A 26,451-nucleotide genomic window follows, 5' to 3' on the forward strand; every position below is an offset into this window, starting at 1 on the left:
TATGTGCTTAAAAAACAAACAAACAAAAAAAACCAAAAACCCAAGAATGCCTTAATTATAAGATTAGCCTCTTAATTAGTAGAAGAGACTTTACAGTCCTTCTGATTTCTCTGAGTTTTGAAAGAAATCATGCTGCATCCCAGAATGATTGAGAATTTTGGTTTATAACATGGCCTACCAGCAAATACAAATCTGTAGTAATTTTTTCAGTGAGTTGGGGCCTAACTGGCATTAAGCAAAAGGAAGCAGCAGCTACCCTGAAGTACTGAGTCTGCTGTTTCACTTCTGGGTATTTTGTGTTTTCCCAATATGTGATGCAGCTGCATTTGATAATCTGAAGTAAATGCTATGTGTGTAACACGTGTGTTGCGTATTGTTCAACTCTGGTAGAAATCTCAAACAACCTTATTATTTATCTCCCCAAAGCACTTGCTAAGAAGTGTGGAAAAAAACAGGTCTCCAGTAGATGGACATCGAAAACAATGCGGACATTACATTAACTAAGATACCATCTTTTTCATTACTTGTAATCCTTTCCAGGAAACAGATACCATGTATTTGTTTGTCTGCTTGGTGAGATTACTTTCTTTTATGATTTGCATGAGCTACTGTATTTATCTTCTCTCATACAGTATAGAATTTATCAAATGGCACCTGACAGAGTAATAATTGAGTTCAACTGCCAGCTCTGGCCAGCTGCTTCAAAACAGTACTTTTTTTTTTTTTTTTCCTTAGAAGCAGCAAAAATACTGTATCACTTCTGCTGTTGCTATAGCATTGTCTAAACCATTTTTTTTCTTCCCTACCCCCTTGTGAACTCTTTTTTTTTTTTCCTTTTTTTTTTTTTTTTTTTTTTTAATATGAGATAGAGTATTTTACATTTTTCTTCTATTTTCCTTCTGGAATATAAATCAAATCAGAGAGTGCTCTGTCCAGACAGAAATTATGTAAGTAAGTACTTTCTTCTTATTTTTTCTTTCTTTTCCATTAAACCAATGTGTCTTCTACTTGAATTTATTACTAATTGCTGATAGTGGAAAAAGAAAAGGTAGCATATCTCTGGTATTTATTAGTGACTACTTGTCTTTTTTATAATTTGAGAGGTTAAAGATGCAGAGTTAGCAATGTGGTGATGTTGTTTTCAAATGCATTTGATATTCTCTTCTGAAATTTATGATCCCCACAGAACGCACACACCTACTAATACAGTTATTGAAAAGCAGCTAAATTGAACAATTACTTCCCATGACATCTCTGTAAGATCGTGTTTCTCATTCGCACCCATTGTGAAATGAGCAGAGAAATAATTTTTTTTTGGAGTAAGCAGAGAGGAGAGATAAAGCCTGCTGTCTAGAGCTCTGGTCTGGAGTCAAAGAGGCAAGGTGAATTCAGTGTTTCCTTAGTCACTGCAACAGAGCAGTCTTTACTTGTTGTGTAGGAGACGTTTACTTGATCAGTTTATTGATCAGTCTTGGTTAGGTACGCATCCAAATGGACTAAGCCACAACCTAATTTTCACCTCTAGGAGTGTGAGACTTGGAAACAAATGAACTCTTAAGGACAGATTTTGTGTGTGTTCAGCTAAGAGGCTCTGGAGCTTATTGTAAGGAAAGAATTGAGCGGCTCCAAGGTAAAGTTGTCTGAACTGTCTCATTAAGGGACTGTAATCACAGTGCCTTTTCTGGCTTGCGTAGCAAACTTTAAATGCCACTGAGCTCAGTGAGAGCATCGTATCAGCTGCTTTCCTGTATGAATCTGACCTCTCCTGGAATACATCCTATTCTGTAAGGATATAGTTTCATTAAAAGTCCCCACCTGGCCTGTGAGAATTCTTCAGGTCTAATATTTTTCATGTATTGGATATTCCATAAATGTAAGATATCTTAGAAAATGAGGGAGTTCTGTTACTTTTTTAGTTCCATAAGACATAGCTACAGGCTACAGCCAATCTCCAATAACAATTGCTGTGTTTGTGGTATTATGTGACTTCTTTCTCTCATCATGTGGTCTGAAGTGCTGTCTTGATGACAGCTGAGACTGGTGAAAAGCTTACAGCTCCAAGCCTTCCTCAGCTGCTTTTTACCACATCCTGCAAAAAGTTCCTGTGTTCTGTCTGGCTGTAGAATTGCACCTGTAGCCTCTCCTTAACTTCTCTGTCAAATAACCCATATATAAAAGCAAGATTTAGTCTAACTCTAGACATTTTAGCTGGTGCCAGGAATGGCCGTGTATGTTTTGAATCATCTGAGGAGGCAGCAATATAAAGATGATGTTAGTGTGCAGCTGGGGCAGGTCGTGGATGGTAACTTCTTTGCTTAGCTCTCTGTCCGCCAGAAAGATATTTGGTAACAACTGTGTAGTTCTAGAGGTGTGAAAAGGTGGGTGGAAAACTAGCAAGATATGCCATTGATTTGGTGATAAAAATATTTTTTTTCTAGACCTTCACTTTCTCATTTTTTCATGCTGTATTTGTTCTCAAATGCTAGTTTTCTTACTCGTAACAATATATTTTTATCCTGTGAGCAAGTGGGCAGTAACGCCTCTGTGTGAAATTAGTTTTTATTTTAAACACCTAATTTTAACTTAAGAAATGGGGGAACGAATCCTGCTCATTAAACAGGACTCACTAAAATTAACTCTGAAGATAATGAGCCAGAAATTTTGCTGATTAATGCCTGATGCAGCATTAGTCAAGTCAAAACTATTGCATGTAGTGTGACTCAGAATTAAGTTGTGAACATGAGCAGTAATGTCTCTGCTGGCAGTTTTTTTAATTCCAAATTCTTGCAAGTATTTCCGAGTACGTGTAGACCTCTGTTGTTACTGTCAAAAGTTGTGATTAGGCCTGCAGGTGGTACAGCTGTTGAAATGTCCATTGTGTCTAAGGTGTGGGGTTTTTTCATATTTGTTTGTTTGTTTTATTTCAGCCAAGAGCTACCCTGTAAGTTTTGAGAAATTGATCTTGATTTTTCTCCAACACTGTTGGGCAGGCAATACAGGATGCTCTTCTGAAATGCAAATATAGGAAGTGAGGAGTGTAAATATAGTTGGTTGTATGTTTGCTTGTATCTGTAGCGTTATCTGTGTTCATATAAAGACTTTGTGGTAAACACCTAGAAAAAGAAACAAGTAAAAAGGCACAGGCACTGTGCTCAGTAGATTTTTTTTTTTTTAAATTTTAATTTTTAATAACACTTTATTTACATGATTCATTTGTCTAATGATTTGCTAGAGATCCATGGAGAGGTATAAGTTCTTACATAGAGTTCCTATGTATGTCTCATCCTGGTGGATAAGAAGCTGGACATGGGCCATCAGAGTGCACTTGCAGCCCAAAAAGCCAACTATATCCTGGGCTGCATTAAAAAAGGGGTGGCCAGCAGGGAGAGGGAGGTGATTGTCCCTTTCTACTCAGCTCTTGTGAGGCCCCATCTGGAGTACTGCATCCAGGCCTGGGGCCCCCAGTTCAAGAAAGATGTGGAACTCATGGAGTGGCTCCAGAGGAGGGCCACTAAGATGATTAGAGGCTGGAGCATCTTTAATGATGAGGAAAGGTTGAGGGAACTGGGCTTGTTCAGCTTGAAGAGACGGCTCTGGGGAGACCTCATTGTGGCCTGCCAGTACTTGAAGGGAGTGTATAAACAGGAGGGGGAACGGCTGTTTACGTGGGTTGATAATGATAGGACAAGGGGGAATGGTATTAAATTAAGACAGAGGAGATTTAGGTTAGATATTAGAAGGAAGTTTTTCACTTAGAAGGTGGTGACACAGTGGAACAGGTTGCCCAAGGAGGCTGTGGATGCCCCATCCCTGGAGGCATTCAAGGCCAGGCTGGATGTGGCTCTGGGCAGCCTGGTCTGGTGGCTGGTGACCCTGCACATAGCAGGGGGTTGGAACTAGATGATCTTTGAAGTCCTTTTCAACCCAGGCCATTCTATGATTCTTTGATTCTATGAATCTATGTTCCAATGGGCCTGGAGAAATTAAGGTGGGTTTATAGCTCAATGTACAGTCTAGTTATGTAAGGAAAAAATGGGGTTATGGCCTACATACTGATCTGTTTTTAGTGAGTGTTCTACTTTCATTAATTTTTTCAATGAATACTGGAAATTGGTTGGAACTCATAAAACTGTAGGAGACTACTTTACTGGAGCAGACCATTTCTGCAACTTAACTACCTTAGTTAACTACAGCCCTTGTTTATACTTAGTTTGCAGCTTTTCGCAACGTAAATAATTTGCAGTCACTTTAATCATAGAAAGTTTAATATACATGTCACATGAACCTTCCTAACAGGGAAATTTTTGTAAAAAAATCTGAAAGTGGCCACTGAGCATGCTTACCTAGCATCAGAGCCCTACTGATAATATCAAAGGGGCTATGATCTGTGTGCTGATATGTGCTTTCACAGGTATTTAACTTACTATGCTGTGACTGATTGCATTCCAGTGGTGGGACAACTAGGTTTGTAATGCTCAATAAATGTGCAGAGAATCAGAATCAGGTAACCTGCTGCTGTGTAGGTGGCAAAGGCTGAAAGAGAAAAGAGAAAATTGAGTAAGACTCTATGCTGTTTGCTTCTTTCCTTAGAATGTGTGCAACATATTTGACATGAAACGGGAAGGTTCAGTTGTTAAATCTATAAAAGTATCCTCAAAGCATGATGAAGATAAAAGTCACACAGAGTGGAAGGTCATGTTTTCTTCCCTCATGGATGAATTTTAGGCTGCAGGTGATTTAACAACTAAAACTCGTGAAAAATATGATGTGAAAATCTTTGATTATTTTCCAGGGAGATTTTTTTTGTCGTATCTTTAGAAGACTTTTTTTTTTTTTTACTTTTCTGTTATCCTGAGTATTTTTCTTTTTTTTTTTTTTTTTTACTTTTCTGCTACCCTGACTGATTGCTATTGTAGGCTAGTCTTGTCTGACAGAGCAACATCCAGAGAGGGGAAGCAATGCTTAGCGTAATGCCAAAGAGTGAAAAATGTCAAGATACCAAAAATGTCTTCTGGATAGGTTAACAACTATTTTCAAGAGTTCATATATGAAAGAAATTAGGTCTGCTGAACTGAACTCCAAAGTGCAGTTTGGCAGTGGGAACTAGCAATGCTCCACCATGTCAGGGTGTTCTCTAAGGAGTTCAGCCTAGCTTATAGCAAGAGCCTGTAACAAGTCAGCTGACTGTAGTTCAGATTCAGCCTTGTTTTAGAGAGAGTAAACATTTTTTTACCTTTACAATGGCGTTTCGTAAAATCTCTTTTAAGATAACTGTCTTTTTGTGTGTGAGAGAACTTTGTTTTTTTCTTGAATTAAAAAAGTATTAACAACAGCAACAACAAAAAAAGAAAAATGATTTAGTGAGAGCGTTGACTTGGTTTGGGCTCAGAGCAATTGCATGTTAACACAAGTAGGGATTTCCAGCATTTTGTAGAATTTTCAAAGGTAAAAGACTTCATGTGCATTATTTTCAGAGCTTGTATACAAATATTAGCAGAGGAAGAAACATGCTTTCCATTGATGCAAAGGATACAAAGGTATGTGGCAAAACACCTAGCAGAATGCCTGAATATTTGAAACTGAGAGTTAGCTTTCGCTTTTTAAATTTATGTAGAAGCTTCTGGTACTTAAACAAATACCAAATTTCTCAGTTGTCACTGTTTGGTCAAAGAGGGCTATGAGCAATGTAACTCATTCTGCCAGCACTTGTACAAGTATTCGTTTGTGTGCAGTGTATTTTGATATCCCAGGAATGCAGGATATTTTAAAGAAAAAAACAATTATTTCTCAAATCTAGAACTGCAGAAACTTCAAATTCCCCACATTCCTGAAATATGATATTGGGTGAAGAACAACAACTTAAAAAAAAAAAGAAAAAAAATTACTAATTATGTTGTTAATCGTATTGTACTGTATCTGTAACAGTAACTAATCAAATAAAGAAAACTGCTCTTAGTGTTCACGCTATAGCAAAGAATTCTTTCTGTAGCAAATGAAGCTCAGTAATTGTCTCAGGAACTGGCTACAGTTTCCATCTGGCTCTGTTTTGTATTGTTGAATTATAACCAAAAAAATAACCCGTCTTGTAAGGAATAAACCTTTGGCATCACATCCTAATATGTTAGAATTTTAGAGTAGATCTTAGGTTCTGCTATGCACATCTTTTCCAGAGAAAAGCTTATTACATGTAACTCATTTCCTGATAAACTCTGTGGCATGCATGTGTTAAAATAAAAACTGAAGACCAGTGCATAGTGAGAGAATTTGAAACTGGGAGATTTGGCCCAGCTGTGTGATTATTTTGTCAAAGGTCTTGAAGCTGTATTTTCAAGTAATTAGCACCTAATACTGACTTCAAGATTTATGAAAGTTCTCATTAAGGAATTAAATAAAGGTCATTTCCATTCTGAATGAGTTAGATATTTGTAAATAAGAAACTTTGTATAACATTGGAGAATTCAACATCTTGATTTTCTAGTCAGAGACGTATTTCTATTTCATAGTTACTTATTCAAATTGAGGAGAAAAATATTCATTACAATATAGTGTTAAATCAGCAGGTATTTTCAGTGGTTAATTACGAGTTGCTTCTGGTTTGCAAGACTGGCATTATAAAAACCGTTTTCTGATACAAGCGTGAACTCTCTTGACTTTCTTTTACTGGCCTGCTGGTGTTCTGAAGTGTTGCCTATTTCAATTGCTTCAAGTGGTTAAAATTTGAACTGGAAGTATATAGAAAGTGTATCACTTTATTCACCTTCGTATAGGAAAGAAAAAACAAATCTAGAACCCATATACTAGCGATATTTTTTTTTTTTTTACAAAAGCTCTTGTTTTGCTTGGAATCATAGAATCATAGAATGGCTTGAGTTGATAGATATATTAAAGACCATACTGTTCCAGCACCCTTCCCCCAGTTTCTACTCCCCAGTCACCACCTAGATGAGGCTTCCTACTGCCCCATCCAACCTGGCCTTGAGCATCTCTGGGGTAGAGCGTATTCAAAGACTATGGCATAAATGCTGGATTGCTTTCCAATTTTATTAAAGCTAATTTTGGGAAGTCCTCATAAAGTCATATTTTTATAACTAATTGATATAAATGGAAGATATTATTTCAGTGTTAGAACTTTTTTTTTTTTACAGAAAATTATTAAAATATTTTTTGATCAAATATATCTATTGCTTATGTATTAAATATCAACTTCGACAATTAAACTGTCCTCTGTAGATAGATTCTTACTTGATTGTGCTTCTATTTTCTAGACATTTAACTATTCCACTGAAAGACCTTAGCTTACGTTTTAATAAGGTTTACTTGTGAGTGATGTTGGCTGTGGATATTCCCATTGGTTATTTTAATTTTATGAAAAGAAAAACAAACCTGATGGGTACAAAGCTAAAGGGAAAAGCTGATAGGTATTTCCAATGACTCTGAGTGATAGGCAGCAGGCACACAGCTCAGCACACTCATCTTGTTGGTTTCACGCTGCTGTGATGCGATTCAGCCAACACTTTTGTGATCTTATGCACTGTTTGTTCATTGTATGGATTTATTCTGTCAGATAAATTAACCTTGATATGGAAAGAAAAGCAGACTTCATTTACGTAATGAAGTTGTTTAGATGTTTGATATTTACTGCTGTGAATGGCTGTAGTTTATGATATTTTCTAACTCTCTGCTTAAATGTAAGTCATAAATGTAAGTCATAAATAAGAGTTTTTATGGATTTCAACTATCTAGTTCGTACTGTACAGTTACAGAAACATGTTTCACGTTGCACCTTGCCCTCGTTTCTGAAGAGTGAGAAGCATTTTATTTATATATTTATCATGAGATAATTTACTAGTTGAGGCTTGGAAAGGATATCCATGTAAATTTGGCTTGTTGCCTTTTAATGATTTCATTTGCTGGTATGTTGTTAGGTAAACTATAAAACATACTGGAATCATGGTTGACACTTTCTCAAAAGTGTGATCATTTGTTTGTGTGTTTGAAACGTTGCAAATAATGTATTTCTGGTTTTGTATTTCATGTGTACTTGAATGGCCATGTGTTTTTACATTATTACTTCGTCTGATATTAAAAAAAGTATCTTCTGAAGTTCAAAGTTTTGAATTTTGTGCTTTGAAGCTAACCTATACAGAAAGATAGTAATATATGAAAGAGTCATCCCAGTTAACAATTGCATGTTTATTTACACATTTTGGTATCTGAAGCTCATTTTTGGTATGCCTTAAATCTTTTCCTTCTATGATACAGTTTTTATTCGCCTTATTGCCTTATTGTCTTATATATTGTCAGCAAGGTCTTCCAATAGTTATGATGAAAGCCCTGTAAAGCATGTAGCTTTTTTCAGCCTGTTGATTGCCAGTGCTGAAGAACAGTCTAGTCTGTGTATATTTTTCATATATATAAAGAAAGTTTTTTTCTGGCGAATACCATATGGAAAGGTGTTGACATTACATGTTATCGTTTATCTGTTCTTCCCACAATATGGTGTCTGAGTTGCAGTGTTTCTGTATACATTTAAGAACAGAAAATAAATACTGAACTTTCCCTACTGCAATAACTCAGCAAGTGTCCACTTAGGTGAGTATGCCTATAAGCGGTAACCTGAGCAAGTTGTCTGTTTTACTTGATGAATTTCTTTTCCCCAGGAAAAGAAACTGGTCAGCTTTGAAGTGACTTTATAATAAAACTGTTACAACATAAAGCTTTTATTATAGATTCACATGCTTGAAAGCGTTAGTCATGGAAATGGTGTGGAATTTTCTTGTCCCTTCTGACTAGTAAAACTGTAATTGAAAATGAGTATGTCCATGATCAGAAAAGTCTGGGGTGTGTTGATTTATGCAGCTCAACAGTGTAAAATTTGCATTGAATCTTGAATCAACTTCTGAACCTCTTGGCTGTTTTTGCTTGGTACAGTAATAAGAGGTAGTGTTAAATTATGTCAATAACTGCATAGAATTTCATCTGTGGAATTGCTGATTTATAGACAATATTTATGTTAAATAGAATGTTTGTCTAGCCATAAAAAATCTCAGACATATCCAGCCACAATTCTGATCATCTTCACTGCTCACCCACTCCATTTGACATAGTGTGTTCCTTTGTTATATTACTTACCCTTGCTGCCCAAGCTATAAATCAGATTTTACATTCACATGATAAAAATGAAATCTAAGTCTTCTAGAGAGACAGGAGAACAGCTGCAAGTGTGAATTTGAAATGTTGGAGTTGGTAGAACCTACAGGGAGAATTTTAAGTCAGACTCTAAAAATTTATGGGTTCCTTGATGCTATAGATTCTACTTTTCCTTATCAATGTTTCTCTTCTGAAGAGTGAGGCTGATCAGAGTGATTGTTCTCTTTCTTTTAGGCTGGGGTAGTATTCATCAGTCTCAATGCAACTGCTCCATAATGTGTAAGAGGCTAATTATATTAAAGGTATGAACTAATTAATTACTTAGAGCTCACTGTGAGGAGCTGTTGTTCATGTTTTCTTTATTTGTCATGCAGTTATGTATTGTGCAGATGTGCACTTCTAAAATCTTATCTGTGAAGCTTGAAATACTTCTGACATGCCAACAAAACTAAGAAATCTCGTCTTGATTTTAATAAGACTAAAGAAAGTTTGTTTTTCTTCTTTACCACGTATTTCTAAACACTGGCTCATTATTACTCATTATTACCCATAGGAAATGAACATCTTTTTCACCTTCTGCTTCATGGCCATTGTTATCTTTTATATATTCGATTATGATATCACCACCTACGTGCCATGGTTAGGATAATGCATGAGTCTGGCCACAGTGTTGATAGAATTAAAAAGAAGTCTTTGTTGGAATTGCTTTGTGTTATAGCTCATTACAACCTAATTTGGTGTTTTAGTATAATTATTTGTGTGTTGTTGTGTGTGTGGCTGCCTAGAAATAAAAATAATAGAATTTGAGTGGTTTGGGCTGGTGGGACCTCTGCAGATCACTTAATGATGCCCACTGTCAGGGCTTTGGCATAAATTCACAGGTGGAAACTGTGCATCCTCACAATCAAGTTTTTTCATGTGTTCATTTGGAATTTCCCATGTTTGATTTTGTGCCTATTCCCTTTTGTTCTGTCATTGAACATTAGTCAGAAGAGCCTGCTTCTTCTTTATTCCCTCTCTTGAGGTGTTGATAAACATTATTAAGATCCCCCTTCCTTGAGCTTTCTCATTTCCATGCTGTTTCATCTTCTATTTATATTATAGATAGTTGTATCCCTTTAATATATTTGTGGCCCTTCTTTGGATTCTTTCTAATATCTCCCTATCACACCTATTCTGGAGGGCCCAGAACTAAATCCAGCTCCCTTAACAGGTGGCCTTGACAGTGCTGAGGTTCCGCCCTAGACTTGCTTGCCACTCTCTTTTTAATGCACCCCAGGAACCCATTGGCCTTCTTGTCCACCAGGGCACATTGCTGGCTCATGGCCAACCTGTCATCCACCAGGAGCCCCAGGTTTTTCTCCACAGGATTTCTTTTATAAAGTTGTGAAATGCGGTTCATGATGGATTCATTCCAAATTGCTAGTAAGTTTATAGTAATTTGGTCTTGCACCCTTAGTATTAAAATGGCTGATGATGTTACTATTCATAAACAGCTGTGGTACTGCTAATAAGATCTTTCAAAACCTGCAACTTTGTAAAATGAACTAGGGGAAACCTTACAAGTGATTTTTTTATATCATTTTTATGTGTTATACTGACACCTTCATTAGCTTCTCTTTTCCAGTGAAATTAAAATACAATCTAAAAAAAAAAAAATCTTTTGGATGCTTTCATTTTATTTTGATATTATTGTCAGTATTTTTAGCACACAGCCCCAACAAAGTCAAAATTCTAATTCTCCTGGGTTTGAAACAAAATTTATAAGTTAGACCAAATCATTAGCATGGTTGCTGTGGACAGCAAATATTGTTGACAGAATTATGAGTAACAGAAAATAAAACGTTTGTCAGTACAATACTTAAGCATTACATTTTTAGCATGTAAGTAAAGGAGAGATTTATACTGGAAAATATAGTAATGTTTATGGAGAAATTGTAAATGGCATGAGAGAAAGTTCAGAGAGATTTATTTGGAAATTCAGCAACTGGGTAACAGATGTTGGCTTCAGACAGATATTAAGATGGAGGTTGACTGTAATGCCACTCAATTGAAGAGAAAGAGGAGAGGTGAGGGAAATTGTAAGTGAAAAGAAAGGAAGAGACATAAATCAGCTTTCTTTTGAACATCTAATGAGGTCTGGGAGCATGAAAAAAATGTCCTCTGTGAAAGATGTTAAATTCAGGCAGAAGATTGCAGGTCTTTGTAGTACTCAGAAGAAAGAACTGGCTGAAATGATGGTGCAGATTTGTTTGTCTTGTTTATAGTTAATGCAAAATGTTTCCTTGTTTTGTTGCCACTGTAACAGTTGAGGGACAGACTTGAAAGGCGAGTGAATTATGAAAAAAAAACCCATGTTTGTTTTGAAAGATATCCATTATTGTATAGTACAGAGCCACTGCTGGGGGAGTAGATAGGAAAGTACATCTTAATGAAAACACTTAATTTTCACTTTTTCAAAGATGCTTTTCTCCATTCTCTCAGTCTGTTATGCTTGGGAAGGAAGTGATTTTCAGAAGATTTTTCACGTGAAATGTCGTGTTATTTTTCTCAAAGATTACTTTTTTCATCTGGAAGGTTTGTGATCATGACAAATAAAATTGTATGAAAAAGATGCAAAAAGACTCTCTGGAAAATGTGGTCTTCAAATTACATAGGTTTTCAGAGGCAGAAAATGGAAGAGTAACATAGAAATGATTTAGTGTTTATTAAGTGAACTCTGCATTAGTTGCTATTTCTGCAGGCTTTTTAGATATGTCTCTGTACCGAGTTTATTCCAAAGAGCAATACCTCACTGAAAGCAGGTAGTAATTATGATCAAATTGGCATCTGAAAAGGAAAGATTTAATATCCTTCCAAATACTATTTAAATCTAGTATTCCTGACAACATACCTAAACGGCATAGTCTGGTAATAGCAAGTTGCTACACTGCTCGTAATTATACACATTCCAATTATGGGGAGTATGTCCTTAAAATCCTGAAATCCTTCACAACTTTTAAATAATCCCATTCTAATTATTGTTTTCTCTTTTAATATAAAAATGATGCCACGTGCATGTAATATATTTCATTGTTGCAAAAAAATAAATGTTAATCCATTTACACTGTGATCTTACATTTGTCCTGGCAGTTACAGAACAATAGAATGTGTCCTGTATATATTAATGTTGAATTTTGTGTGATTCCCACACCAGGAAAGGAGACAACATTCCTCTATCAAGTTGTCTGGAATGGAGAAACTTTTAACATTGAGTGGATAATTGTACCTTGAAGTAGAGTGTATTTTTAATGACACAGCTGTATAAAATTGAATGGTGTACACTGCCTAATGAACAAAGTAATGTAAATGATACCAGTTGTTCAACTCTTTTGCAGTATCTGAAATAAAATTTCAAACAGAATTTCTTCTACCAGTGGAACTTGTTTCTTGGCAAAGATTTGCATATGTATTTTGTAGATGTCCCAGTTCAAAATGTTGTTAATTAGAAGCAGTTTGTGCATAATAAAGGTCATGATCAGATCTTTTACTGGAAAGGTAACAGACTGGTTTTGGTACTAGCCATTCTCAATCTCATTTCTGAAAGAGTCAATTCATCTTCAGGTTGAATTTGGACACATTGATATTTGGAATGAACAGATAAAAAATTGTTGGAATATTCTATGCAGAGGAAATTCAGAGTACTAACTGATTTTATGTATTGCTTCAGAAGTCTGTGTGCGTGTTTGAAAATGCAAGTTCCAAAATAGAAAAACGAATGCCATAGGCACATGCTTCCTTTAAGATTACAACTAGCAGAATACCCTTGTCACGTCTTTAATGTTATGTCTTGTCGTGTCTTTAATGATTTAATATTCTAAAGTTTAGTTTTGTGTTTAGTAGTCATACATTATGTATAAAATATTCTGGATTTCATTCTGATCAGATGCATTGAAAACTTTAGACACTGTAAAAGCAATCTGGGATGTCTATTTAAATATCTCTGACATTAGTACACTGTTTCAGAAGTAAAGGAACTCAGTCTAATAATACATACTGTCTGTGTATGCATGTGTATGTGTTATCCTGCTCTCCTCCACAACTAACAAGTTTTTTAACCGTTGGCCGTCTCTTGCCAGCTTCCACAGATGGTTAGAAGTCTCAAAGATACAAAGTTTTCTATAAATTTTACAAAAATAAGTTCTGTTTCTAAAGGAAAGACTGCTGTGTGATAACACCTTCTACTAACTATCCCACAGTCAGGAAAGTACTTGGGTTATTTTGACTTTGTTTATATGATAAAATTGTGTATTTCTGAGCTTATGCTGTTATGACGTGCATTTCTTTTTAGGGCTGTTAGGAAATAAGTTGCTGATTGTGTCAAAAGTAATACTAGGGAGTCTTCAAAATTAAAATGGCTTACAGGTTAAGGAATTTTTAATGGATGCACTTTTGTTGCTTTTATTGTAAATACATGAGTAGTTAAAATCTTGCATACTAGATAATAATTCAGTTTTTGCAAACATTCTAGTGGAAAGTTTTGTGCAGGGAAGCTATTTTCTGACTCATTTCTGAGCTATGTGCTATTCAGTGCTATACTGTGCCAGTATGCATCACCAGAGTAATGAAGCTACTTCTAAATCATTAGCAAATCTCAAAATAGGTTTTGTTTTCTTTTGATTTTCAATTTTTATTGAAACTTCTGGAGGATTTTTATGGTTATTTTGTTGTTTTGTTACACTGTGCATGCATGTGAGAAATGTGATATTATCTGTGTGTAGAACCTTTCTGTATGAGAACATGGTAAGAATATATTCTACAACTGCAGAAAGAATCTCAGCATTTAATGAGAGTAGAATTGCTTTAATCTTTGAATACAGGTGAAGAGAGTGATAGTTGGGAATGTAGATGTAGGAGGAAGAACCTGTCAGAAGGATGACAATTTATGGACAGTTAAAATAAGGATATTAGGAACTTATAGAAAATAATGTCAGGAGACCATTATTTTCATCATATAGAATGGCAGTTTACTGTCAACTTGTTATTTATAGTACATTCTGTTGGGATTAATTACTTAGACAATTTTAAATTATTTTATTCTTAGATACAAACCAAAGATAATGCTTCTGCAGCTGTTGTTCAGTACAGTTATCTGCAAATATATCATCTTTAATAGTCGAGTGACTGATAGCATGCATTACACACAGCTATTACCAGAATGCACTAGTGAAAGTCTTTGTCTCATAGACTTTTACTGAAGTCCAAACACAAGTGACCCAAAGCTTAAAGATAGTTTGGTGTTACTAGTTTGTTCAACTAAGTTTCAATAAAAATTGAAAATCAAAAGAATGGGAGGGACAGATTGTGTTTAAGTAGAAGGTAGAGGATTATGCATGCCAGGAAAGTGCAGTTCACAAACAGACTGGCAAGTAAAGAAAGAGAGATCCAAGAATCAAGCTCTGACAACAAACTCAGTCTGGATGTAGGATGAGAAATAAACTAGCGCAATAGAATTTGTATGTGTGTATTTACAAGAACTGGATTTATATATTTGTTGATATCTGAATGCAGATATTGATGAAAATGGAAGAAACTCCAACTTAAAGAACTGGAATTTTGTCCTTTATAGGGCATATATTCTCTGGATTCTTTCAGTGAATAAATATTTGCAAAATATTTGCAATGTATATGGGAACTGTTGAGTCACGGCCTTGAACCACTGTTTGCTCACCTGAGGCAAGGACTGAGTCGGCCATGGGAGCACAGGTGAAGGCAATTCAGCTGTGTGACCAGAAGGGGTGGAGCCTGGCTGCACCTCTCCTAGACCCCATTTAAGGGCTGACTGCCACTATGGAAGGATCTGTGGTTGGAGATCCCTTCCTTGTGGAGTTTTCCTAGAACTTCAGAGATGGGTGAGCACTTTCCCTTTTTCTTTATAACATCCTTCTATCACTGTAGTTCCCTTGTCATTAGATCTCCTGTAACACCATTCCATTGTGTTATTCTTTCTGATTGTTACAGTAATGCAATATTATGAGTTTATATAGGAATAAGAGACTTAAAAAAAACTTGAAATTTTCAAAGCATAATTGTTATGTCTTGCCTGTGAAGGATGGGAGTGGTGACCAGACTTGCAAATCTTCTGGATTAAAATAAGGTGAAATTGATCCTCAGGGTCCAAGCAGAATCATCAGTTTTAAGGAGGCTCTCTGTACTACATTTAACTTACGAGTATTGGAACTCTTAAGGTTATATCTATCTAAGCTGTGCAGCTGAATGATGCAACTTCATGAGAAATCAAAATAAGCCTTGCTTTACTTAACACCTTTATCTGGAAGAAAGAAAAGAGAGAAATGGGGGGGAGGGAGAAAGTCACCAGTCTGGTTTCTGATGTTGGTCTGCTAAGTGGGGTGGTTGTTGGTCTGTGAGAGTGCTTGTCCAAAGTGTCACAGGCTCAAAGTCTCGCCAAGCATCCTTTTATATTTGCTAGACTTATGAGCTTCATTGTCAACATGTTCACCATAAGCAAGTTTGCATTCAAAACTTCCATAGCAAACAGGAGAATTTAGGACAGAGCTTGACTGTCCTGTCTCCATGCGGCTCCCTTCTCAGACCGTGTCTTTAGCCTGTAACCTGTTGACCATCGCCATAACTTGTTTTGCAAGGGTTTGCTGGCATAACATAGATGAAGTGTTTTTCAGTGGTCTGGTACAGTAGCGTCGTGTAATTGAGCTCTTGCTGATTTTCTTTTGAAAATAGTACTTAAGGTCCAGGATCATTTAGCAATTGTTTAAAAAAAAAACAAACAAAAAAAACAACAAACCTTCCACTTCTCATGCTATGCCATTTAATTTATACGACATATCCAACATTAATGCTGTGTTCTTTCTGTCTTCCTCACTAGTAACTGAGTTTAAAGTTTGTTAAATGTAAACTTCATGATTATTTGTTCATCTTGTACTGAAAATTTAAACTTTTCATTGAATAGCTAGTTGGTGGTGATTCTGATGTACTTACTTTGAATAAGCCATTACTCAGTGTAAGTAAGAGAGAGAATGATGTATATTCTGTATTCAAGTATGTAAAAATTTTCCGTGTTGGATTTCATTGTACTTAACAACAATTACCACTTTAGTTGTAAGTGCTCTGTGATATTAAGGGATCTGAAACTTTGAATAAAAGATGTCCTTGTTACTCTGTATTTTACTTACATATTTTGAGAGTTTGTCTTTGGGATGTTAGTAGAGTACAGCAACTTTGCTTTGCAGAATGATACCTTGTCAGTATCGATAGAAATCTTACAAAAGCAGTAAAATTTGTGTACCTGATCAGTGTGTTGGTTTAAAAAAACAAAAAACAAACAAAAAAAAACCTTAGTCCTGTGACACTGTAAATCATCTGGTAAAGCATTCTAGCTTTTCGTAGTATTGTTTCAGTAGCTATTGTTGGATGATTCATTGTAGCCAAAAGTATTCACCTTGGTTATTCAAATAGTCTAAATAAAAAATAATATTGCTTCCACAGCCAAATGCATAAAAAGTGTCTTTGATGGATCATCTATACTCTGTCATCAGCGTAAAGCTGCAGATGAATAAAGGGATTATATACTGTGTATTTTATCAAGGAACTGTAACAGTATTGATTCCTATACTTTAGTTAACTGGTTAACTGATTATTTTTTTTTTTCTTCCTTCCTTCTTGAGTGCTATTAATATAAAGCAATAAGTTTATTTGTAGGCACTGTGCTAAATGCGTTGCCTGTATGTATTTGAGTATTACGGTGTTTCTTGATGCTCAAAATGGCAGCAAATTTTGCAGCTTGATGCTGAAATACTTTGTTATCAGAAGTCTGACGAAACAAAATTACTACATTTTAAGTAGGTAGATCTATCCTGAGCAAACGTTGACAAAAATAAATATACTGTGGGGGATTTAATTTGGCCTGTTGTCTTCTGTACATTCTCTAAAACTGAGTACGTAAATAAAGTTAAAATTCCAAACTTTATTTTCATTTCTGTATTATAAAATTATTTTCAGGTGTATTAAAGGTCAAAACTTTTTTTCAGCCTATGCTTTGGAAATGTTATTTGCTGTCATTTAAAGAATAATTATTTCTTAATAATCTCTTCAGATGAAATATTTAGAGATAACTAAATAAGTACTATATTTGTTAAGAGAAAGCCTCTATTTATGAAATGTGAAAGGTGTTGTGTATTTCTTTGTAATGGCACGTTAATGCTGCGTGAAAATATCTTGCTTTCTACTCAAGAAATGATAGTCTTTTCAAAAGCATTTTGTAAAAAATGTATTTGGGAGAAAAGGGAAAACACATCTAGGGTCTTGAGAACACAAGCGTTTGTCAACTGTGTGTTGCATTTTAGAGAAGGATGTTTAAGTTTTTAGAACCGTTATATTTACTTAGGAAATCATTAGTTTCATTTTTTTAATTCACTGTGTCTTTTCTACCTGTCCAAACAGTCAAGGAACAGAGGTATCAGCTGACTATCATACTGACTTGTCTTTTTTGATCTCTGATAACTTTTTGTGACTTGCGGAGCACTGAGAACATACAGTAGCACCGAGAATATTTTATAGTGCCTTCAGTGTCTCACGGTACCTGTATGTCACAGATGTTGTATATGTTGATGAGGTCTTAAAATTTCACAAGAGTACATCATCTAATATAAAATGTCTATATAAAATGCAATGTAGTATGTGTTTCTGTTCACTCTTTCATTGCTGTTATATTTATACAGCACTGAAAACATCCACACTCGGCACACCCGGTGTAACTATTAATTCCATTTCTTATCACTGAAACAACTGTGAGTTGAGCTCTTTGGTAAGACATCCCTCAGAAGCTCTCTTGCATGCTGGTGAGGAACTGATGCATAGTTAGAAGGTACTAGACTATTGTATACTTCAATGAAAAATTATCATCAAATTGAATATCGTCACCAGGGACCACTTAAAACTGTTAAGTTCACATTATTCACAGTATGTTTACTGTTTGCAACTATATCAGATATGGTAAGACAGAAGGATTGATGATAGCACTTGAAACCTTTTCACTTTTCTAAAAGTAGAAATAGAAAAACATTTGCCACAACATGTTTATGACATGATCTTTAAAAGTCTAAAATAAACAAGCAAAAATTAAGCAGTTAAAAGCTTTGATATGGCACTACTTGTTTCATAGGTGCATTTGTTTGCAGTGAAAATTGAATTTCATTTCTTAAGATGAGGATGTAACCGGTATCCCCAGTGTAGAAGCTAGAATAACTTTCTTTCTTATTTTGAATGAATATATAATTGTAGTCCAGGCATTATTCTAGTATAAATTATCATGGAAAAAAAAGTAAATCTATTTTTTTTCCCCTTTGGAACTCACAGAGAAGAAAATGCAATTTAAAATCCGTGTAATGAGCATATTAAATCTGTCTGTGAAAGTTCTGTTTGAAGTTTCAGTGGTATGAATAGGGTCATCAAAGTGAGACCGACTATTTTCTGGAATAAGCTGTATTTACATCAATAAGGGGTTACTCACATGCTCATTTGAGCCTTCAACAACAGAATCTGGAATGACTGCATAAATCTTTAATGCAGTAAAATAACATTTGCGTATATGTGAGGAAGGGTACGTATTTATTTGCACAGTTTTTAAAAGTACATTGAAAAATGATAGATCAATGAAAAACATAATCAAAGTTGTGCTAATTGAGTATCTGGTCAGAACATAAACAGTGAAAGTATTCATCTTTTCTGAAATAAATAATTAAATAAAGATACTTTCACTCATAACTTTTTACAGTTGCCTGCTGTTAGGGCTACTCATTATGTACTAAGAGCTTACTGCATTGTGCAAGGTGTAGTAACCTCTGCAGCTGAGATATATAGGGAATCATGAGTTTTCTGCAGAAACGATTTGGCAGAATTTATTCATTTTCTATCAAGTTTACTGTAGTAATATGGTTTTCCATGAGTCTATTTGTTCAGCAAATCTCTGTATTGTTCCACATCTTTCTTCTTGCTAAAGGAGTAGCAACAGTGGTATGATCAAATACATTTTTAAGTCTTTTATTATGATTTTGATTTACACATTCTAAGGTAGTATAGCCATGTAAGTCTGCTGCTGCCCATGTAGATATAGATTTTTTGCTGCTTGTGGTTCTGGTTCCCGAAGAGTTGATTTAAATTAAATAGCCTTGACAAATACGATACAAGTACTTGAGGAATTTAAGATAAACGGAGTTCTTGGTAGTAGATGCATTGCCACTGCAATGCACTGTCTCAGTAGAGTCTGCTTAACTTATTAAGCTCACACCAGAGCATGTTGCTCTGCTCCAAAAAGAACACCTGCTCTTCTTTTGCTATATAGAGCAAGTAATTTATTCCAGCTCAGATAATAATTCAGTCTATTTTCTCTTCTCCTCTCTGTACACTTACTTGCAGATACAGCAAGCAGAGAAGGAACCATGCAGTTATACTCCCTGTATTGTTTTTAGCCTGCTTGATGAAGGGGAAGATGCTCAAGTTGAGGCACTATGAATTTTGTATTCAGCTTTCTGATTTAAAAGGTACTTTGATGTTGCAAAAATGGCGACCATGTGGATAACTACAATAAAATTTAGTCTGCAATTGAAGGGAATAGAAATCTAGCCAAATTATTCACTTCTCTTACATATGTGCTCCTAAAGAAGTAGCAAAATTGCAGGGATGGACACCCTAATTGTCCTGTGTAGGGATGATAGTCTCTTCTCAACCAGAGAGTTTGTCCAAATCCCAGCTTGAAGTACAGCTGAAGGATTACACTATATCTCTGCTGGTCAGGTCTCCTCAGGTTTCTCTGCAGGACTAGAATTGTGCCCCAGAGTGAAATGTGATCCTAAATGCTACATTATTACTCTGCTGTTGTGTTTGACATACGGATTTAAGGCATTTGAAAATAATTTGGATATAAATATACTAGCCACACTTTCATTCTCCATATTCTGTGACTCAGAAAAGATCATAAATTTCTCTAAATAACATTGTAGGTTTGCTATCTCACTGTTTTGATGCCTCCGTCTTGATGCTGAGGGGTTTTTGTGTGTGTGTGTGTGCCATTCCTCAGTACTTCAAAGTGATATTCATCTCTCATCAGTCAATATATTCTTTCTTTAGAAACTGCTTGTGAAATATCTTTCTGAGCTTAGTGTTGACCTTAATGCTTCCAGAAGCTTTACCTCCTGTTATTTTGACTAACGTCTTGCACATCCTGCAAGTTTTCAGTAAACTGACAGATGTTAAAGGAAAGGAATTTTGATCAAGTTCTTCCCCAGTTCATGAAATTGCTTGTGTCCGTAACCATCATTACCATCATAGCTCTTTCAGGAATACCCCTTGTTCTTCAGAAAACAAAGCTAATTATGCAATTATTAGCTTGTTTTTCTTTTCTCTCTATAGTTCTGAAAGTATTATAAAAGTGTTTTCTCTCCTTGCCGTTATGAGAGGAATCCAAGGGTGTACTTGCCCAGATTGACACTAGTAGTTGTTGGTTACTCTACAGGAAGTCAGAAATGAATGCTATGTTGCACAGTATGTTAAAGGCAGAATAGTGAGATCCATTTAGAAGTTTAAATGGGTAAGAAGAAAGGAACATATAGAAAGTTCTGAGTTAGCAGGAGAACGCAATGTGAGGGTGTGTGTGATTATTAGGCTGGTTTAATTTTTATATCTGGGACATGAAAAGAATCAGAATTCTGACAAAGAGATTTAAGAATAGTCCTGGGTATAACATCAGTATTGTCCAAGGTAAGTAGATGAGACATAATGAAATAGGGAAATAGCAAGTAACTGATAGAGCTTTCTTATGACCATCTGAAAGAAAAATAGCTCACAAAGTGCTTGTGATAACCAATTTTCCTATTACAATAGAACAAAGGGAACAAGCAGAAAGGGCTATAGAATGAACTTTCCACTTCATTTCCATGGCAACCAGTAAAAAACAAATGTTTGATGGCAGTATGTCATCTTCAAGATAGGCAGTTGCAACCTAAGAGGTTTAATTTGAGAGGAAAGTCAAATTCATTACTTTCAGTTTAAAAAAAAAAAAAAGTGAGTGAAATCTTGGCATTCCAGCTATTACATATGAACACCTCTTCACAAACAGTACAAAAGTATAAAATACATGGTTTTTTTTTTTTGCTTTCAGAAATAGATACTTTGTTTCCCAAATACTTCTTGTAACAAAGCATTACCGACAGAGAAAATAATTCCGACTTGAATAGGAATTATGTTTCTTGATTCTTAATGTGCAAGAAAAGATGACTGTACCATAAACTTTCATTTTTGTCTCTGGTTTACATGGTACCAAACATGGTACCAAATGTCACAAAACAAGGAAAATGAAATATACGGAGTGCTATAGTTGCTTTTAGCACTGTAGATTTGTCAGATACTCTGCCTCAGTAACACTTTCAGCGAATTTTGAAAAGACCTGTCGCCCATTTACTGGCATTCTGGAAGGTAATTGAGCCAGATTAACGCCAAGGCAAAAGGAGAATCTGCAGGATGTGTCTCATAGGGACAGTGGGAACTTGGAAGTAGAGAACAGATCTTGGAAGGTGTTTTTTTTTTTTTCATTTTATTTTTTTAATATGGATTTTTTTGAAGTAGCTCAACTCATAAACATAAAGGGATAGCTTTTAGCTAAGACCTTTAACCAGCATTCTCTCAGGCTTTTATCAGGACTGCTTGTCCACAGACTTCAGCAAATTTAGTCCCCTAAAAATCCTGAAGGCCTTTGTTTCGATCTTTTTGATTTGTGTTTTTATTTGGGCGGAATTATGCCAACAACTAGCTTTGCATCTGTTCTCAAGGTTAAACAAAGTTTAGAGTATCCATTTAGTACTAGAAGTGAACTCTTCATGGTGCAACGCATTTTCATCTGTTGCTGATTTAACTATCAAACCATGTTGTACAGGATATGCAAAGTGTTCTACAAACATGCTTTTTTTTTTTTTTTTTTTGGATCAAAATGGAGTGGGGAAAAAAGAATGCAGTGCCATATGCAATTCCTATTTCAGAAAATATGAAGTATATAACAATTGTAAAATTAACCTGTCTCCTCAATGAATTGTTCAGTAAAATCTATTCTATTCTGAGAAAAGTTTTTCCACAGCTAACTGAGTACCTCGAACAAATGGTTTGTTCCTTTCTGTATCCTGTTCATAAAATAGCTGAAACACTTTATCTTCAGAGCCATCATAAAATATTTTAATTCCATTCCTATAACATTACAGGAGTTAATGCATTCAGTTAGGCTGAGCTGGATCTATACCTCTCGCCAGATCACACATTTCACGATGCCAGCCAAGAAGATAATTCAATAGGATGGTTTTTGCATACTAAGATTCAGTCTAGGAATGTTTTCACTCCTTTAAGTATTCAATTCATGCCTTGTCACTAATTATGAAGATTGAAAACAGATACCTTAAGCTCCTGGCATTTATCCAGTTCAGCCATTCATTTTGGAGCGCTGAGCAGTGCGAGTTCTGGTAGGGTGCTCCAATTACCATCAAAATCCCATGGTATAGTAGGGCTGTTTAATGTTAATATTAGTCACGCACTGAAAAAAGCAGTGTTTTCTTATTATCTGCCTTAAAACTACAAATGCATCAAATCTTTACAGCCAATTGTATTTCTTAACAGTAAAATTATTTATAGCGTTCTAAATGTTACATCTTGAAATTTAATGTTACAGTTTGGTTTTAAAAATGTCTGATCATAATCTCTCTAACTCTATATCTGTCAGTATAGTGTTTGTCTCACATGCGTATGTAATTAGGCAAGTTATATCTATTTTTGTCTTTTATTACTGAGTTTTATTTTGCATTAATTACTTCTAATGTTATTTATTTTTATTTGCATTATTTATATTATAATACCTTGTATTATTAAATTGCCTTTATTCACATCTTTGTGAATATGTATTTTGAAAAATAACATGACTTGTCATGCATTAATGAATAAATATAAGCCTGCTAATAAATTGGTTACAAAGATATTAGTAGGTATTCTAAGACCTCCAGGTGAGGAGCATTCCCAGAATAAGACAAACTTGTTTATTGTTATTTGATAATTTGGCTTCTACTTCTTATGATACCTTCTCAATTTTCATTACTACATTTTTTTATTTTATTATTAATTTTTTTTTTTTTTTTGGTAACTTGCAGTGGCCAAAACTTGGGAGAAGATTACTTTTGAACAAGGTGGGTATTCCTAGAAAATGTAGATATAAACAACTGAAACCGTTTTTTAATTTTTTTTTTTAATTTTTTTTTTTTTTTAGAATAAAACTAATTCAATGCGTTTTCAGATACCTTGAAGCAATTTTAAATTTTAAAGTAGTAACACATTTGTTTTTCAGATACAAGTATAGTCAAAGGCAAGTTTTATATAATTTAGACATTCTGTGGCAAAAACATTCTAATATGATTGAGTTGTAACAATGTATGTAGTTATACCAGTGTTTATATGAATAAGAAACAAGAACAGTTTTGTGGCCTGGGACTAACATGGAAGATAGTGGGAGTTACTTATAGTCTTGACAAAACGCATTGGGCACTGCCCATGCATTTTGGCAGTGATTCTTTACGGTTACTTAAGCTGTTTCTCCTCAACATCCTGAATTATAAAATGGGGCAAATTTTACTTAATGATTAGTGCAACAGCTTTTATTTAATATAACTTATTTAAAAGAAATGATTTTTAATGATGATATAATTCCAAACAAATGCTTAATAACTACAAAATATCAATGTAAAGCTCACAAAATTCAGAAGAGGTGGTTAAAAAAATATTGAAAAACATCATTATCTTGTCAGTTATGCATGTTCTCTGTTTCTTAGTCAAAACAGTGGAGCTGCTTTGGGCTTCTTTTCAGGATCTTCTAAGATCTTATTGTTAAAATTGAATCAGAAATATTGCAGGATGGATAAGAAAGATTGAGGGAAAAGATGATGTAAAGCAATAGAAACTCCTCCAAAATTTTCTTTGTGTATGTCTATGTGCAACATTTTACTTGTGTTAAAGATGTGCATGTAAATTACATTGCTCTCCATTCAGGTGATGAATTACAGACTAAAATTTGCAGATAGCAAGACAGTTGAATCCAAATGTCATCTTCAACTGAGAGCTGAAATTCTGTCTGCTCGGTTCATTTTCATGCAAGTGCTCTGAGTTCATTAGAGTTAGCTTGATTGAACTTTTTTGTTTTTCTGTGTCAGTCACTGTGGTAAAGCAGTTGTAGGACTCAGACTCCTTGGCTGGGGGCAGTGAATATAGGGATTTTGCCTCTGAAGCTCAGAATTGTTCACCATGATAGCCAAGGAATGTGTGGGGCTTCCATGGCAATCTGCTGTTGCAGTGCATTTTCGTAGTTTTATAGAAGAATTTTTCTGTGGCAGTACACCTGAGTCTTACTTAAATCTGTCCTGTTTCTTTGAGGAATCAAAGAGTTGGTGAACTAAGTTATATATGTCACTATATATGTATGTTTTCTGCTTCAGTTTTTAAAAAGCTGGGAGCTATTTGTTTAGAAATCGAGGGGAAGAAAAACAAGTGAATAAAAAAACCTTGAAGGAATATAAGCCTAATGTTATGTTGAAGTTAGTCACAAAAACTGATTGCAATGGCATACTCCTGTTGTGTTTTAGTTTTTTTTTCCCACCAACTTGTAAAATTCTCACTCAATTTTTTCTTTTTATTCATAGTCTTATTAAAAATACTCATTGTAACATCTTGAGTGTATTGTAATTCTCAGGCCGTATGTATGTGCGTGTATGTATTTATAGAGAGAGAGAGAGGAAAAAAAAAAAGGATGATTCCTAAATCATGCCAGTGATATTGCTTAAGCATACACATAACCTTAAGAGTAATTTTCCACAAAAGACTTTTTTTTTTTTTTTTTTTTTTTTTTTTACTTTGGTATTACGGTCATCAAAACCCCTCCTGTTACCTTGGCATCCTCGTTACTGCTCTTCCCCTTCAGTAAAGAGATGCTTGTCTCTTTTTGGCAGGGCCATCAGGAACCATACCTCTTCCATTTTGATTTATTTGATTGTTCAGAGTTTGCAGTTCCTCACTTGTATCTAAGACCTTGTGGAAATAATTATGATATTGAGGCTTGAAGAATGTTACTGATATTTTTTTAGTAGCCTGAGTCTCATAGTCAGACCCCTATTTATTATCTTTTTCCTTTTTCCCATGCTACTGTTTAAGTGATGATATACAATTATTATTATGTGCATTTGTATGCAGTGAAAGCCAAAACATTAGTAAAGAGGAATCTGTTTCTTCTGTGATTAGCTTATTTTATTTCTGATGAAATTTTTCAAGAAGCAAGCAAGCAAACAAGAAACATCCAGCATGGAGTCATCAGAGACATTCTTTCAGGATGTGGTTAATACCAATCCTTTTGTAGTAAGGATAGTGTCAGAGACTGACAGATCCTCTTCTTGAATTTGTTTACTTCATTTACATTTCACACATGAAAGATTTGTTCAAATGGCCGGAGGATAAGGAAGATCTTCTGTGCTTGACTTTGATTTATACTAACATAAAACAGATCCCACATGTTCGCCCATGCTGCATTTGTACTTAGGGCTTGTGCGCCCTGATTGGAAGGGTCACTGATTAAATTGCTTAAGGTTTTATGTTGCTCGTTCAGATTCCCGAAATGAATAATGCAGGACAGGTTTGTAGTGGCGTAAACTGGATCCTGATAAAGGGAACTGGTTCTGGTTCTGGAATTTGATTTTAAGTCCTAAACCCTGGCAGCAGCAAGGAGGAACCTTCACTGTCCAGTGTCTTCCAGTGTGAAAACCACAGCAGGGTGTCTGCTAAGTTAAATGTCAGTCGCTGCGGATCAAATGTACTGCTGCAGTCCCAAACAAACCACTTTACCATTTGTCATAACTGAAAAAAATGTATTTGTAATGTAACTTCACTATGAAATCTAACAAGATTTCTTACCCTGCAAGTGAGCTATCCAGCCTAGACATAGTGTCTCGTTCTGTCTGCATAGAGGAAGTAGGTAACCATTGAAGACAGTATTTTAATGTGTAGAAATGCATACTGTGTTCAGGAATAAGAATATCATTTAAAATTGAAAACAGATGAAAATTAATGTATCATGTAGCTATGTATATGTATAGGTAGGTGCCCAAAATAAAATAAACCACATAAAAATATGCAAAGAAATGCATAATAACCTGGTGACTGAGAAGCTGTATTAAAAAAAAAAAAAAAAAAAAAAAACAGCATATATTTTATCAAGAA

At 35.0% G+C, this 26,451-nt stretch overlaps 1 protein-coding gene across 7 annotated transcripts in view; it reads left to right on the forward strand.

Moving 5' to 3' along the window:
* CDH18 (cadherin 18) overlaps positions 1 to 26,451 on the forward strand; it is a 238,312-nt gene that overhangs the window by 13,095 nt on the left and 198,766 nt on the right. For 2 of the 7 annotated variants that reach the window (XM_085220396.1, XM_085220397.1), the window contains exon 2: positions 23,346 to 23,381. The exons of the other annotated variants lie outside the window; for them this stretch is intronic. The gene's annotated coding sequence lies outside the window, so the exon portion shown is untranslated. The remainder of the gene's footprint in view (positions 1 to 23,345; positions 23,382 to 26,451) is intronic. 7 annotated transcript variants of the gene reach the window in all.

Source organism: Meleagris gallopavo, chromosome 3 (genome assembly GCF_905368555.1).
Source record: "Meleagris gallopavo chromosome 3, MGAL_WU_HG_1.1, whole genome shotgun sequence".
Taxonomy (NCBI): Eukaryota; Metazoa; Chordata; class Aves; order Galliformes; family Phasianidae; genus Meleagris; species Meleagris gallopavo.